At 42.3% G+C, this 15594-nt stretch overlaps 1 protein-coding gene across 5 annotated transcripts in view; it reads left to right on the forward strand.

Annotated features, from left to right (window-relative positions):
* FAM110B (family with sequence similarity 110 member B) overlaps positions 1–15594 on the forward strand; it is a 113105-nt gene that overhangs the window by 79837 nt on the left and 17674 nt on the right. The gene's annotated exons all lie outside the window — the stretch shown is intronic.

Here is a 15594-nt window from a genome sequence, read left to right on the forward strand (position 1 = left end):
CAGTTTAAATTTCAGTTCCCATAGTATATTCACTGTAATTGCATAAAGTACAGACTTTGTCCCTAGCTCTTTAGTCCACAGATCACCACGTAAATAGTGGGTGCTTGTCATGATCAAGGACCAATCACGTCATTTCATTCTAAGTCTGTCAGTGATGGGTCACTGCACATCTCTTATTCAGTTCACCTACCCATGGGAAGGCATGTAGTCATGTTGCTTCCTTGTTTCAAGGTGATAAACTTGAGGCATTTTATAAAAATGGACACTTCACAAGGGAGTTGGCCAACCGAGATGGAAGGGCACTAGAGCAATGAAAGTGGTGATGCAGGAAGTGAAATTCTAATCAAAGGCAGATAGAAGACATGGTTCACTGTGGGCGTGTTGGCCCTGCCCTCATTGCAGAGACTCTAGTATGCAGACAGGAGCTGAGTGAAGGGAACATAAACGAGGAAAGTGGTTGCGACAAAAAGAATAAAGTTGTCCCAGAGGAAGTAATACCATCAAAAACTCCACAGGAAAGAAATTCTCAGATGTGTTCATGACACTGAAAGCATAAAGGATTAAATAGTGGAAGCTAAGTAAAATAATAATAATAAAATGAAATAATAATAATATGAAAGGTGGAAGCTGATCCAGAGAGGATTGTGACAATTCGCCAAGGCATAGGAAAGTGCTTGCCTCATTTGTGTGTGATATGGGATGAGACAGGGAAGGCAAGCATCGATCGTTCACCCTGTTCCTGATAACTTTCTACAAAGAGATAAATTCTCAATGTGTTTATGTTGTCAATTACAGTGTTTTAGGTTGTAGTGTTCATTTCCCTATACATTTATAACCGACAATAGGGAGTTTTAACACACGTTTTTTTAAAGGTTACAGAACCTTCATAATTCTTGCCATTGATTATTGAGTACATGGCATGGGTTCGGTTTATATGGTTCTTTTTATAGTCATAACCTTGACAAGCAAAGTCCTTACCATCTATAGTGAAAACTAGTTAAATTCTTGCCATTTGGACTTTGTATTACTGAAAAATTAGTTCATACGTCCCCTTTAATATTCTATTTTCAAGCACTTTCTTATCCTTTTAAAGGCAATTTATATAGTAACAGATGTTTTACTGATTATAAAACTTCTTTGACTTTCTAATATTTACTTTTACTTTTCAAAAAGTCCCGACATTAAATATTTAAAGACTCATATTTTTCTGGTGCTTTTTGTGAAATATTTTTGCAGTATAAGCATTTTCTTTTCACTGTAGAAGAAGGCCGTCCCTGCTGGTACACTGCATAGGCAAATAGCCAAATCACTGCATTAGACATGGCACGTTTTAGTGGCAGTTCTGTGGCGATTGGAGCTTTAGCATTCATATCCGCAGTCTCCCGGGGGGTGAGCATGTAGTCTTGTTTGCTAGTTTAAGTCAACAAGCTGTGGGTTTCATTGTGTATTTTGTAGTATGCATGCAGAATGTTTTGATTTTAAAACATCTGAAATAATTAAAACTGTCTTGTATCATTCAACCTTATAATAAATACCTGTAATTTGAAACCAACCAAATTGGTTGGTTTTGAAAGATGTTAGTATAATGAATAATAAGAGCCTCTGGGTTATTTTTAATGCATCAGATCCTTTGCTATAGCCTGTGTCAGAGAAAGGAGCCTGATTACAGTTGTGGAGAATGTCCCCAGGGCCACCAGCGCCACCAGCATGCCCACATGGTCCTGCTGTTCCCTGCCGGGCCCCACACTGACAGCGTGCTTGGTCACATAGAGTAATGAAAAGCCTTGTGTGGGGAATGATTGTGCTTTCAAAGATTGGTTTAATCATGTTCAGGGAATGGAGCTGGTTTAAACATAGCTCCCTCAGAGGAACTCTGAGACAGGAAAGATTGGCTTTCCTCCCTGCCTTTTCCAACTTTTTACTAAAATAACCTCCTTAGCAGTCATGTAGCAAGGAATCCAGTTGGTTTTGTTCTTTTCAGGATCTGCCCTCTTTATATACATGAATTTGCATGTAGTTTTTCATGTGATTTATTTCATCATACTCATCAGCTTTATAAAAAATAAACTTTTTGATTCCAAAACATTTTTGCCTGAACCAGAGGTGAAGAGTCCCATGAGGAGCAAGAAGATGCCAGTGACAGTAAAGAAAGGGGTCAGAAATGGGGCTTGAAGATCCCTCGCCAATTCTCAGATTCTTGTTATTATTGTTTTTTAAACAACAACCAAAACAAGGGCAATTTCGAGGGTAAAAATACGGGGACTATAGAACCTGAACCAGCACATGCTCTAGAAAGACCTTCAGAATCATGTAGGACACAGAGGCAGCCCGAGTGTCACTTCCCGACAGGCCTCAACTTCAGACTTGGTCTGAAAAATATATGAAGCCTCTCCTTTGGCTTGAATCCCATGTGAGGCTTTCTGGCACAATCAGCAAAATGGGTGACTTGGAATTTGCTGCTGTTCCTCGTTGGCCTCCTGGCCAGTGTAGTCTCCTGCTCAGGGACACCCAGCCCAGCAGCCCGGGCACCCAACTGCAGCCTGAAGCCCCTGATGGTTCCTGGAGCTCCTGCTCCTGCCCCTCCTGCCCCTCCTTCCTCAACTCCCACTCCTGCCCCTCCTCACTCTCCTCCCCCAGCTCCCACTCCTGCCCCTCCTCTCCCTCCTCCCCCAGCTCCCACTCCTGCCCCTCCTCCCCCTCCTCTCCCTCCTCTCCCTCCTCCCCCAGCTCCCACTCCTGCCCCTCCTCACTCTCCTCCCCCAGCTCCCACTCCTGCCCCTCCTCCCACCCTTTCTGGCTTGGCTTTTGGTGGGTGGTGACAGCTCAGACGGCCCTCCTGCTGGTAGTGCCTGCCCTTCTCCACGTGGTCACTGTGTGCCGCAGTTAAAACGCTGACACATTCTTTCTCACCCTCTCCGGAAACTTCATTAAGAGTTCACCCGAGTCCCAGGAGTAATTGACTCTTAACCACCATGATACCCCCTGTTTTTTGGGTGCCTATAATGTGCCAAGGCGCTTGACACACATGATCTCAGTTCACCCAACGACCCTATTCAACCCCGTTACAGACGCCAGGAGGTGAGGAAGCAGCTACCTTGCCCTGAGTGTCACCGTACAAGAGGAAGTTGGGTGGAAACACACCGTGCGTTGCATGGTTACTGTCTGCCTGCTTCACTTTCACCCCCCCAAGACTGTACAGTCTTCTCTCTTATCTGGTTATCACGTCTCCCTCCGTCCTGAACATCCAGTCCCGAGCTTGGCCCCCAGCCCTTGTTCCCATAAAAAACAGTTATCAGAGACCCAGATGAGGGATTGAATGGAAGTTTGAATCAATTCCCAAGTACCTACGGAGTAAAAGACTAAAATCCAATTTTACAAAATTAACATATTTTTTGGCTCTACAAATTTGGCTACGGTGAGAGTCTCTGTAAATAGAATTCTTAAAGACTCCGGGGCTTAATTTACTTATTGGTCTCAAAGAAAGGCACAGTAGCTGTTTCTATTAAGGGCTTTGAAAAATGATGATTTAATTTTCCACAGCACTGATCCTGTGTAGGCATCTCTTTTGGTTACTGGCCAGTCGGTATATGGGCAGTTTGGGGAGGAGAGCTTGTTGCTGTCCAGGTGGCTTGTGCTCCTCCCCAGCCGTGTGCTCCAATGCCACAGTCGAAGGACACACAAGGGAACGGGGTCAACAATCCTGGACAGTGGCAAGATGCCCAGGACACCGATGGAGATCCAGAAGGGCCAGCAGGCATTCCCACTGACATCAGAGAAGCAGAAGGTCGGGGGATTGTCAGGCCGCTTGAGCCAGTGGCATCCCAGCCTGCAGTGCTTGTTGGCCCTTAGACTAAATAACACCCCGCCACCCTCGAGTCATTAATCTTCCCTTCCATGCAACTAGTTTATTATGGGTGTGGGGCAGGCCTGGCGAAAACAGTCTGTTGTAATTTACTTAATTTACTAACTCAAGGCTGTAGCAAGAGTCACGGCCAGATCGAACATTGGGAACATCATGCCTCTTGTGTTTACTCTGATGATTCTTCCATTACTATCTACTACATAGCTTGGGGCACAGAATTCCCTGAGAAATTGAGATAGGGCCACTAAGGTCTGAAGCTTCCATCCAAAAGAAGGAATCTGTAATTTGGGGTGAGCAAGAATTAAACCTGCTAGCTGCTTAATACTCACTTTTTTACATTTGCACTGTTCAGAATTATTTATCCAAGAAATTCTTTGAGGCAAATGATTATATTATCATACTCATTTGTTTGCAGGGGGAAATGTACTTACAAGTCTAATATGCCCCAAACCAGAATGTGCTACTAAATGCTATGATTAGAAAAAAGAAAAAGAAATCCGTGTTTATTTATTTATGAAATTTATGCCATTCTGCATTTTAATTTGCAGAGGAGAAAAAGGAAAGGCAGTGGTTATGATGATTAAAATTTAAATTTCTTTGGAGAATGAATGACCCAAAATGGCTCAGAAGGTGAATATAGCTGGAAATGTTACACTGATTTATGTATAATGAAAATTTAATTCAGTTTTATGTAAATGGAACAGTATTTTAAATATATTTTACCTGGTAGCATTATTTTATGTATCATATCCTTCTTTACCATAAACCAGAGCCTCTGACCAAGGATTATTTTTGTTCTGGAAAAAATGACTTCAAATGTTGACTTGGATTGTGTTATTGGCCAAGTATTACACTTCCTTTTTTCTTTCAAATGCAGACAAATGGGGTAGAAAATGAGATTAAAACAGACGCAGTTCTTTTTCCATTTTTAAGACAATTTCCACAGAAAGTCAATTATATACTAGGTACTTGAATGTGTTGCTGGAACAATGCTATAAAACTGTGCAAAACACTTTAAGGAGTGACATAGAAGGGATGCACTGGTGGTGAGTGTTCCTCATGTAAAAGGCTAGTCTTTAAATTGCTATAAAAGATGCTTATAGAAAATAGAGTCCAAATTATAATAGGCCAAATATAAAATCTTCTAAGTGTCATTTTGGAACTTCACTTTTCTGAAGAGAGCATTATTTCTAATTCAATAAAACTGATTTGATTTGATTGGACATTATTACTTGATAATAGCAATTCATAAATTTTGTGTTAGGAAAAATATTGGATGTTTGAATAATGTGAGTTAATCTTTCTAAAAATAATTTTATGTTTTGTATTTATTTACAATTCTTCATCTCTTTTTGCAAACATAAAGCAACATTCTAAATACACATGTTCATTTTGTACCCGGCCCAACCCTCATCTACCTGTAATTTTAAAAAAATAATTCAGTGCTTAGAAAATGGCTATCTCAATATAAGGACATAAAAATAATGCTCTTTACTCCTAAACTGCCTTTTGGCTTATATCTAATGTGCATTTTGAAAATTTTATTATCTGGTTTTTGGACTCAGTAGGTTAGAAGCAAGAATATGAAGGGATTGGGAGACATTTGGACACAAGAATAGCGACAGGACAATTAATAACTAACAACCTGGTCCCATGTGGAACACCAGAAATCTAAGAAAGTAAACATCTATAGGCAGTGTTTATGTGTACTGTAGCAATGAAAGAGCCACGAATTATCAATAAAAGGCATGCGAGCATGCAGACTGCTTTTAAAAAGATTCCATCACAACACTTCTTTAAGCAAACTGTTTGGATCTTTGAACAAACTTGGTGAGTGAGTGAAAGACATAAGCTTTCATTTCCCGTGTCCCCCCAAGTATGCACAAGCCCTTTATTGCCTGAAATAGGAAGTAATTGAGGGATTAATGCCATATTCTCACAGTGAATGTCAAGTTTGTGCCTGGCATTGTGGTTGGCACTTTCTTTGTCTTATTTAACTGAGATGAGTGAAACAAATTCGCCCATGGATATTCGTAGTTCAGATTAGTTACACTCGAAGCCAAAAGCCCCTGGTGAAACAGTATAAGTTTATTTTGGGTTGTTTGAGGCCAATTTAAAATTATAATGCTATTATAGCTTAAGATTAGTGTCCTCACATGGATAGCTGACTTAGTAATTTTTTTAATATATTTTTATTGATTTCAGAAAGAGGAAGGGAGAGGGAGAGAGATAGAAACATCAATGATGAGAGAGAGTCATCGATCAGCTGCCTCCTGCACGCCCCCTGCTAAGAATCAATCCCAAAACCTGGGCATGTGCCCTGACCAGGAATTGAGCTGCAATCTCCTGGAACCACTGAGCCACACCAGCCAAGCTTACTTAGTAACTTTTACAAGGAAATTTGAACTTATTTTTGCTTGAAAAATCATGAATATCACCTTGTCTAAAGCTAGACTTCCAAAGTCTGAGTATCCAAATCTGCACCTTGAGCATTTGCTTGTGGCATTAGTAATGACCCCCACTCATCCCATAGCTAAATGTCACATAGCCAAGGTGGTGCTGAGAGCCCACTGGGCCAGGTCCCAGGGCTCCCGAGTGGGTGTGTGGCCCTACCTTGTTGTTACAGCCCTGGCCTGATCCCACCTCTTTCCAGATGAGTGCTGATTCCCATTAAACCTGGGAGCAGTTTCTAGCAGTGTGTTCCCAGGAACATACCTGTAGGAAACATCATCTGGGTTTAGGGTTCTAAGGGATCTCTTAAAGTTTCCTGCAAAAGAAGGAAACAAATCTCTGACTGGGAGAGATTCATTAATAATGAAGGACCTCTGGGCATGGATCTTCACGGCACTTCATTGGTATCCATATCTGCAAACTGCTTTGGTTCATGCCTTGGCTACAACTTAGCAAAGAAAGCACATAAATGTCAGAGGAGAGTGTAAGTGACTTCTCTATCATTTTTTAAAAGGCTCATGCTCCCTCACAGCCTCTTGTCCCTTTATTTTGGTATTTTGGGTTTTAAAGTAACTCACATCCTGCCCTGCTATTAATGTCATCTGCAGACTTAATAAATTTGCTCTAGTCTGCCCTCTGGGTTTTTAATGAACATGCCCTATCCCTTAAGAAGGGAAATACTCACAACTCAAGGCTAATATTTGTACAGGGAGACACTACTCTCAGATTATTGCTGTGATAGGAGACAGAACGAATCAGAAGTCCTGATAGAGCCTGTCCATGACTTGTCCCCCTTTCCATGATAAGGTATTGTTAATCTGAGAGAATTACTCCTAGGAGCCACATTTGCAGTTTGCCAAGAGTCACATGGATTTATATTAAATAGTTATTTATTCGAGATCTGATACAAGAATACACATTTCCATGAATTCTCAGAACTTTCCTTGAGTGTGTAACACTCAAAAAGAGGTATCGGCATTCTCTCCAAGTGTGTTCATCTTATGGTGTCTGTCATCACAGCCAGCCTCATGCTGGCCTTGGTGACTTTACGTTCTTGATATAGACTCCACATTCATCTCTGTCTCCAACACCAGGCATAGGAAGGATGCAAGGCTTTTCCTTCTGGACTCAGACACCAGAAGATTTCCCTTCTCAGTTACCTGGACGAGTTGGGAGACGTTAGGGGCATTTGCTGGCACTGCGATGAGAGACCCAAGCACTGGGTGAAGTAACCAGTGTTCAGTAAGGCTTAACTATCCATATTAGAGAGGCACTGTTCTAAATGTTTGGCACATGTTAATTTACTTCGTCGTGACTTAATAATCCTAGGAGAGGGATAAAGATTATCTCTTGTTACAGGTGAGGAGATTGAGACACAGAGAATATAAGTACCTTGCTGAAGGACATTTAGCTGGCCAGGTGGAGGCAATATCTAAACCTAGCAGGTTCCTCTCCAGACTTCATGCTGTGCGGTCTTCTGATTAAAGGCATCATGAGAGCCGGTCTTAATGGGCACCAGATCTCTGGAAGAGCCCGGTGCTCTGGGGTTACCTGTTCCTCTCTGTTGGAATGTTTGTTGTTCTAATTAGTAGTTGGATCACTGTAAATTCTGGGAAAATCCACCTTCCTCAGAGTCTGTGACTCATCTTGAATAACACTGTTTTCCAGAGTGTTCCATTGTACACCTACTTGTGCCTAACCCCCATCCAGGTTTTTTTTTTAAAGACTCCTTTTCTGACTCATTTTCTATTTGTTTTTTAGAACTACAAGAAGGAATTCCCCCTGCAGGCACATTTCGTAACTATAGGATGCTATTAATATGGTACCTTCACTAGACAATAAATTCTATGCACACGTAGACTCAAACCAGAGCTGAGCAGGACTCAGGTTTTGTGTATAGGAGCTCCTTGGGAGTTTCCCCCGTCTCTGACCCTTAACTTCCCAATGTCAGTGCTGTTTGCAGATCGATAATGATGCAGGTGCCTTATTCAGATGTTGAGAAATACATTACACTGAGTAAAACTTAGGATGGAGGGAGAAAACTTTTACTCTTGATAAACAGTAATGTTAACAGAAGCAGAACTGCTGTGATTATGAACTGGGATTTGGAAGTGAGAAAGGCCTGGACTGGAATCCTAGCTCGGCCACTTGCTAGCGCTTTAAACTTGGGTGGGTCCATTTACTTATTGGACAGATATTTGTACACTCGTACGTGCCAGGTACTGCTCTAGGTTCTGGAGATGCAGAGAACAAAGCAGACCAAGGTTGCTCCAGTGGAATTTAATACTAGTATGGAAGACAGACATGTAAATAAATAAATACATGTTAATCTTGCTGGCTCCACTGTTAGCATGCGTCCCGAAAATGCCCAGTTCTCACCACCCCACTACTGTAATCGAGGTCCAAACTCCTCCAGCCCTCTGCATTTGTCTTTGTTTAACATCTTTGTGATCACTCCCTAACCTCTTTCAAAACCTTGCTCAGATGGTCCCTTTCCAGTGAGGTCCCTTCTGCTTGACAGAGCAGTCCTGAATGTAGGAGGAGCTCACATGTCTGTTGAATATACAAGTATGTCAACCCTAAAATCCAGACCAGATATGTTCCTTAACACTTTAATAGTTCTGTAAACCCTGAGTGGAGTAAAGTAGCCTGTTTTCAAGGTTTAGGGGTTCTCTTCCTACCAGACACTGACATTCGGGTATGTCATGATAGTAACCAAAGAATATGAATGAATGAACATTTAGCTTCTTAGGAAAAGACAAGTAAGTAAGTTATCTTACTTGTGACACTTGTCCAGAATTTATTCCATTTCAAGCTTGTAATTCTGGATTCTGGAAATGGGAGGACATGACAGATCTTAGAGCATCAGGAACGGTTAACCCAAAACCATTTTGAGCTTCTCCTTAATGAGAAGCACACAGCATTGGAGGGCTGCCTCCAGGACTCTGAGCCAAGCAGCTCCCTCAAGACCTAACGAAAAGCAGTGAGAAGGCCGGAAAGTACATGTGTCAAGACCCCATGGGATGGCTTAGAGCAAGGAGCCTGTTTTGTGACAGGTTTATTGTATCGCATTTTTATGCAGTTCTGTCCAGGATCCTTTAAGCAGGAAAAAGAAAAATCAATAGTAGGTAAACCAATTAGGGCATCTAAGTGAAGTGGTTTCTCCGAGCCTAATAAAGCAGAAGGCACGCTGAACTCCCTGAGAAGACTTGACATGATTCTGTGTGATGCTTTCTCGGTGGCAGCTGGACACAGATACAGGAACAAAGAGTAGTTTGTTCAAGTTTACTCCCCAGTTCAAAGATCCATGAACCAACACTCAGGAAAAGAGCCAGAGAAAGCTAAGAAAGGGGAAAGCGCAAAGGCCTCAGTACTGATGTCTGAGCAGAGCCACAGACCATGCCAAAGCCGGGGTGGCCTGTTGGGGGCGCCCTTCACCTCTCATCAGCTCGGTCTCTTCATTGGCCAAGTAGTGATCAGGAGAGGTGTCTAGCATGGAGCCACATTGCCTCGTTCAAATTCTAGCTCCACCTCTTTCTAGCTCAGGTAGAGCCAGCATTTTCATTTTTGTGGCAAATTATTGAATGTCTTAACATCTCAGGGCCTTAGTTTCTTCACTTGAAAATGTGGGAGAGGAATAATCCCTACTTAATAGAGTTATTGTAGCAGTAAATGTGTCAATATTTGTAAAGCACCTTAGCACAGATCTGTCACATAGTAAGCACCGCCCAGGAGTTCTTGCTATAATCATTATGATGTAGTATGCACCTAACGAATATGTATATTAATAAGCATAGTTTGTCTTTATAACTCAAGGCATTTTTGCAGTTTCCTTGTTTAATCTTCATTAAGCTTAATAGAGATGTAGGTTCCCCGTTTTGTTAGAAAACAAAAAGAGATTAAAGGACAACATTTTTTAAATTTAAATCAGAATATCTCCTTTTATAAACAATTATGTAATACTGCAAGATATCTTGGCCTCCAAAATGTAAGTACTGTATCAGGATTCTAGAGTGAGATTCTTAGATATGAAAAAGATATATCTAATATGTACAAATGTCATTAAGTTTTCAAGATGTTTATCCTGGTTATCATTGACCTGTTTATTGATAATAATGCCATTTCCATTACTCAGTGTTATTTTTCTCTTTTCTTCTCTCTCCACCGACCTGTCCTGTGACATCATTTTCCACACATTTGATGAGTGAGAGCCTTCAGTCCTGGAAATGCTTGTCCCTCTAATTGAGGCAGTGCAGGTAGATACCGGCAAGAAGCATCGGTTGAGTCTCAAGGGCCAAAAATCTCTGGAGACCTACTGACTTTAAGAAGGGAAACTAGCCACACAGTCCAGGGCTTTCATATTTTAAACTCTTCCCATCCTGAAACTGAGTCTTTTGGTGCAAGGTGTGGGGGAACCAAATGTCACGTCAGGGCGCTGTCTCAGCAGATTGGTGGGGAAAGTTTAGCCAAGTGGCTGGCTTGGGTGAGAAGCTTTATCACAGGTCGCTACTTCTAAGCAGAGGCTCCTCGTGAAGGGGGCATTGGGGTGGCACAGCCGTGGTACAAGGAACTGAGATGTTTCTGGAGAGGCTGCACTAGGAGTATGTTTTTATTCAACACACGCATACTGTCAACTGTGAAACAGCCGGCTCTGCAGGAGCTCCAGCTGTGGACAATTTCGAGGCCACTTACAGGTTAAAAACTCCAAAAGTTCCTTTGTGAACATTAAAAGTGTGGGTTGAAAAGTACCCCATTTTTATGGATATAACTTGAGACGTTGGTTTGGTGCAGCCTGGGGAAAAGTGTCTCCCTTTGCTGCCCTGAAAACGAACAACAGGAACAATGATGAATTGTAAAACCTCTCAACCGTCTTTGTGCCTCTAGCCTTCCAGTCTCATTTTCAGATTCTCATTTTAACATTGCCTATGGACATTATTCTTACATATTACTTTGAGCATTCAGAATTAATATTATTCATGATTTATCTGAACAAGTGGGATCATGGTGTTTTTTTAGTAGCCAAAAAACAAACACAGTCTGATACTGTGCCCATCCACGCACCTCGTATCTCAGGAAGGCCACTCTGCAACCCAGGATGAAGTGAGCAAAACTCAGGCAGCGTCACTGAAGAAAGTTAGTGTGCACGCTCTCCCTTCTCTTAATTTGTTTTCTCTTCGAGTTTGGGGAAAATAGGGGTATAGAAATTTCTCGTTGTGATAGAAGATCTAACACTCCAAATAACTTGTTTCTCATTGCAAGGTTTTGAGAAGTTGGTTGAGATATATCCCTTACTTTTTTTCATGGGTCCTTGCAGTCTTCTTACTGTAGTCCCCACACGCACACTGGCCTGTGCGCAGACAGTGTTCAGGACCGCACTGCTTCTCAGGCTGACCTGTACCAAAGGAGAGTAAGCGATGGCTGTGATTGTGCAGCCCTTTGGTGCTCCCTGTGGCTGGCATGATGCTAAGTGCTTTGCACATGCTGTCTCGTTTTAAATCCGCAGCCCTCTGGTAAGGGAGGGTAGGCACCCTTCTACTGTCATGAAAGCCGAGGCTCAGCTGTGGGTAAATAACCTGCTTTGGGACATGCAGCCAGTAAATGATGGAGCCCAAGGTTAAGCCAAGTTCATACTTTCTTCCAAGTTCATACTTTCAGTCAACATTTGTACTGTCACTGAACAATTGGACAAAACATCCTACCTCCCAGACTTGTGTCCCTGACTCAGTGACTCCAAGGACACCTTCCACAAGGGCATGTGGTTTCTAATAGAATGAGAGCTAAGGAAAGGCATGTGGCCTGAGCATGTGAAAGAAGATAACCAACCTGCATTTGCACATAAATATCTTACCATTATTTAAGATACCCTGTGCATAATATGCTGCTTTCTTACTGAGATTGCTTTAGGAAATCTTTTTTATGGGTCACCTTTTCTGGATGTTTCCCTTTTTATTGAGTTACAATTAACATATAACATTATGTTAGTTTCAGGTGTACAACATAATGATTTGATATTTGCATATATTGCAAAACTATCACCACTATAAGTCTAGGTAACATCATCACACATAGTTTAAAAAATTTTTTTTCTTGTGATGAAAGCTTTTAAGATCTACTCTCTTAGCAACTTTTAAATATGTAATACAATATGTAAGACAGCATTACCTATGGTCCACATGCTGCACATTACACCTTCATGACTTATTTATTCTATAACTGGAAGTTTGTACCTTTGGTTGCCTACCTTTTGATCTTTCTGATCTAGCTTTCTTGTCTGAATTATCCTGTAAATGGTTTAAAGTGAGGAATGGTGGGGAATGTAGGAATAAGAATAACCGCACCGATACCCGTTACCTACCAAAAGATTGATTCAGACAGGTCACCTCAAGACGACGGTGGCATTTGAGCAGGTGAACATCTCTCCCTCTAATTTACCGTTGTGTCAGAATATGCACTTACGTACCGCTGGATCCCATCCCAGAAGTGACCGCCCCTTTACTGTAGATAAGGGTGAGTGCTGGAGAACTGAAAGGGAGGGGATACTAGCCCACACTGGTGAGGTTTTGGCTTAGCTTCCCAAGAGCTGAGTTTTAAAGAATCTGGCAAGGTAGTAAGTCCATGCCTCTGGGATCCATGACATACCCAAGGCAAGCAAACAAGAATGGATGGAACTGGGCTCTAAGCAGAGGTGATAGTTATTTAAAACCCCGGAGGGGTGGCTAGAGTCAAAGTCAGCTGATGCAGCTGTTCAGCAGACCCATGCCTTGCCCATCCAGACAACAGCCCCATGAGGTGGAGTTTGAGGGTTCGTGATGTGGGGAGCCCTGCGTGAGAAGTGTAGGGGATGCTCAATGGACACTGCTTCGGAGACATAGCAGACACATATCTCTTCCTCCTACTTACCCGTTGTTCGTTCAATCGTTTGAACATTAACAGTGCTCCCTGGAGATACAGGGGTGAATATCAGGCACCGTGATGTCTTCATGGAGCTTACGTTCTGGTGCAGGAGGCAGATAATGAATGCATAGGGTTTCAGTTAATGGCAAATTTATGCAGAAAAAATAAGCATTGTAATAGGATGGGGCAGTTGGGAGTCCAGAGGCTACGTGGCTGCTGGTCTGAGGAAGTGACATCTGAGCAGAGGCCAAACGAGGTAAGCCAGAGAGTCGTCGGTCTCTGTTGTTCATATGCACACACGGCGGAGGCAGCTTAAATGGTCTCGCTGGCATGACAGTGTAATAAAGCCTTTCGTTTATTCTGATGTGGGCCTGAGAGTCTGGTAGAGTTCATCAGACTAAGGAAAGGTTATTTGAATTTTAGTCAACATGAGGTGCCCAGCTTCCAAACAACCATCTGAGAATGCTCTATATGTAACATTGTTGAATTAAAACGTTTTATTTGTCCTATATGCAGATGTGATATAGTGATGTGTTAAACTCATTTTGTATTTTCCCCCTTGAATTGCCCAGGGGATATGCCAGACAGCAAAAATTATATGAGGTTTAGAATCTTTATAATTAATTTATTTTTAAGTTGATTTTATTATGAACAATGTAATATATCTTCACATTCTGCATACTACAAGGACAGCTCCTTTCTTTTAGAAAATGGTCTCATGATCATAGAGGGGATATTGAAGGCCTCTTTTGGCCCTTGGCTTTATTTTCTGATATACCCAGAGTCAATCCCCCCCCCCCCCCCAAATGTCACAAATACTCGTATGTGCCTGCTTCTTGGAGTTCTTTATCCCCAGGGTCACTTCTGGGCAGTTGCTCGGCAGCTGCTGGGCTGGGACTTCTGGTCACCAGAATACTGGAACCATCCTGGACTGCACCTTGGCTGGGGGTGGGGTTGGGGAGACCTCCTTCCTTGGATTCCTGTGTCTTTTCTTTCTAGGTTTATTCTTCTGCCTTCTGAAACACATCCTCTGTAAGCCTCCTAAGTGCCTGGGAAGCCTATTTTTAAATTCCCGCATGTTTGAAAGGGTTCTTTATTTCATCCTTGTGCTTGAAGGATGGCCTGGGCATAAAACTAGAGGTTAAAAAGCGATTTTCCCTCAGTTTTGAGGACATTGCACCATTAGTTTTTTTGGAATCTAGTGCTGCTTTTAGGAGGTACAGTGACATCCTGGTTTCTGTCTGTGTGCTATTTTCCTCTTGAAGCTTTTAAGGATCCTGTCCTTACCGTGATTTTCTGAAATTTAACAGGGACATGACTTAGTGTGGATTTTTTCTATGTGCTTCTTTATTCTTTGGACTGCTGTTTCTGGTTCCACCTGACTAACTCTTTAGGAACCCCTCCTTCATAGTCTCTGTTCCCTTTGCCTCGGATTTTTATTACTTGAATATTGAACCTTCTGGGTGGATCCTGTCATATTTATCATCTTTTCTTTCCTATTTTTCTAACTTTTGGGTTTTGCTCTACTTTCTAGGCAATTTCCTTGATTTTTCCTTCAAATCCTTCAGTGGAATCTTTATTTCAATTAAACATTTAATTTCCAATGCTTATACTGCCTTTTAAAAAAGAGCCTTTGGGTTTTATTTTAGGGCTGCAATAGCTTCACTTATTTCTTTAGGTGATTTCCTGGGCCTTTTGAAGTTCTCTTCAAATGTCCTTTGCATATTTCATTCCCTCCAGGCTCCTTTTTCTCTGCTAGATTATCTGGGTCTCTGGCTTTCCTGTTGGAGGCATGGCCACCTGTCAACACTTGAGAGAGTTCCTGAGAATCAGATGAGGGTCTCCGTGAGTGAAGGTGGGAGTTGCTGAGGAGCATGCACTCTGTGCAATCATATGCTGAGCCAGCTTTCTCCAAACTAGAACCCCTAAACTTCACTAGGGCTCCTTCTCCTTCCCCATTTCTCTCCCCCTTCCTCCACCCCACACCTACGCAGAGCTGATCAGTTTCTTCAGAAGGAAAAAAAATTCCTTCTGGAAAGTGCCCTATCTCCTGCTACTGAGGTAGTGAGAGCTCTGCAGAGGAAGGAGCGGGAGACCTCACTGCTTGGCACCTTCATTTTTTGTTTCAGTGTTTACTTATTGATGAGAGAGAGATAGAGAGAGAGAGGGAGAAACATGAATTTTATTCCACTTATTGATGCATTCATTGGTTGCTTCTTGTATGTGCTCTGACTAGAGATCGAACCTGCAACCTTGGCATATCTGGCAATGCTCTAACCAACTGAGCTACCTGGCCAGAGCCTGGCACCTTCATTTTAACTCAGCCCTGCTTGCAGCCATGCCTGCCCACCCAGGAGTCCTGTGCATGCTGGCAGAGGTGGGGTGTC

This window comes from Miniopterus schreibersii, assembly GCF_964146895.1.
Source record: "Miniopterus schreibersii genome assembly, chromosome: 17".
Lineage (NCBI taxonomy): Eukaryota > Metazoa > Chordata > Mammalia > Chiroptera > Miniopteridae > Miniopterus > Miniopterus schreibersii.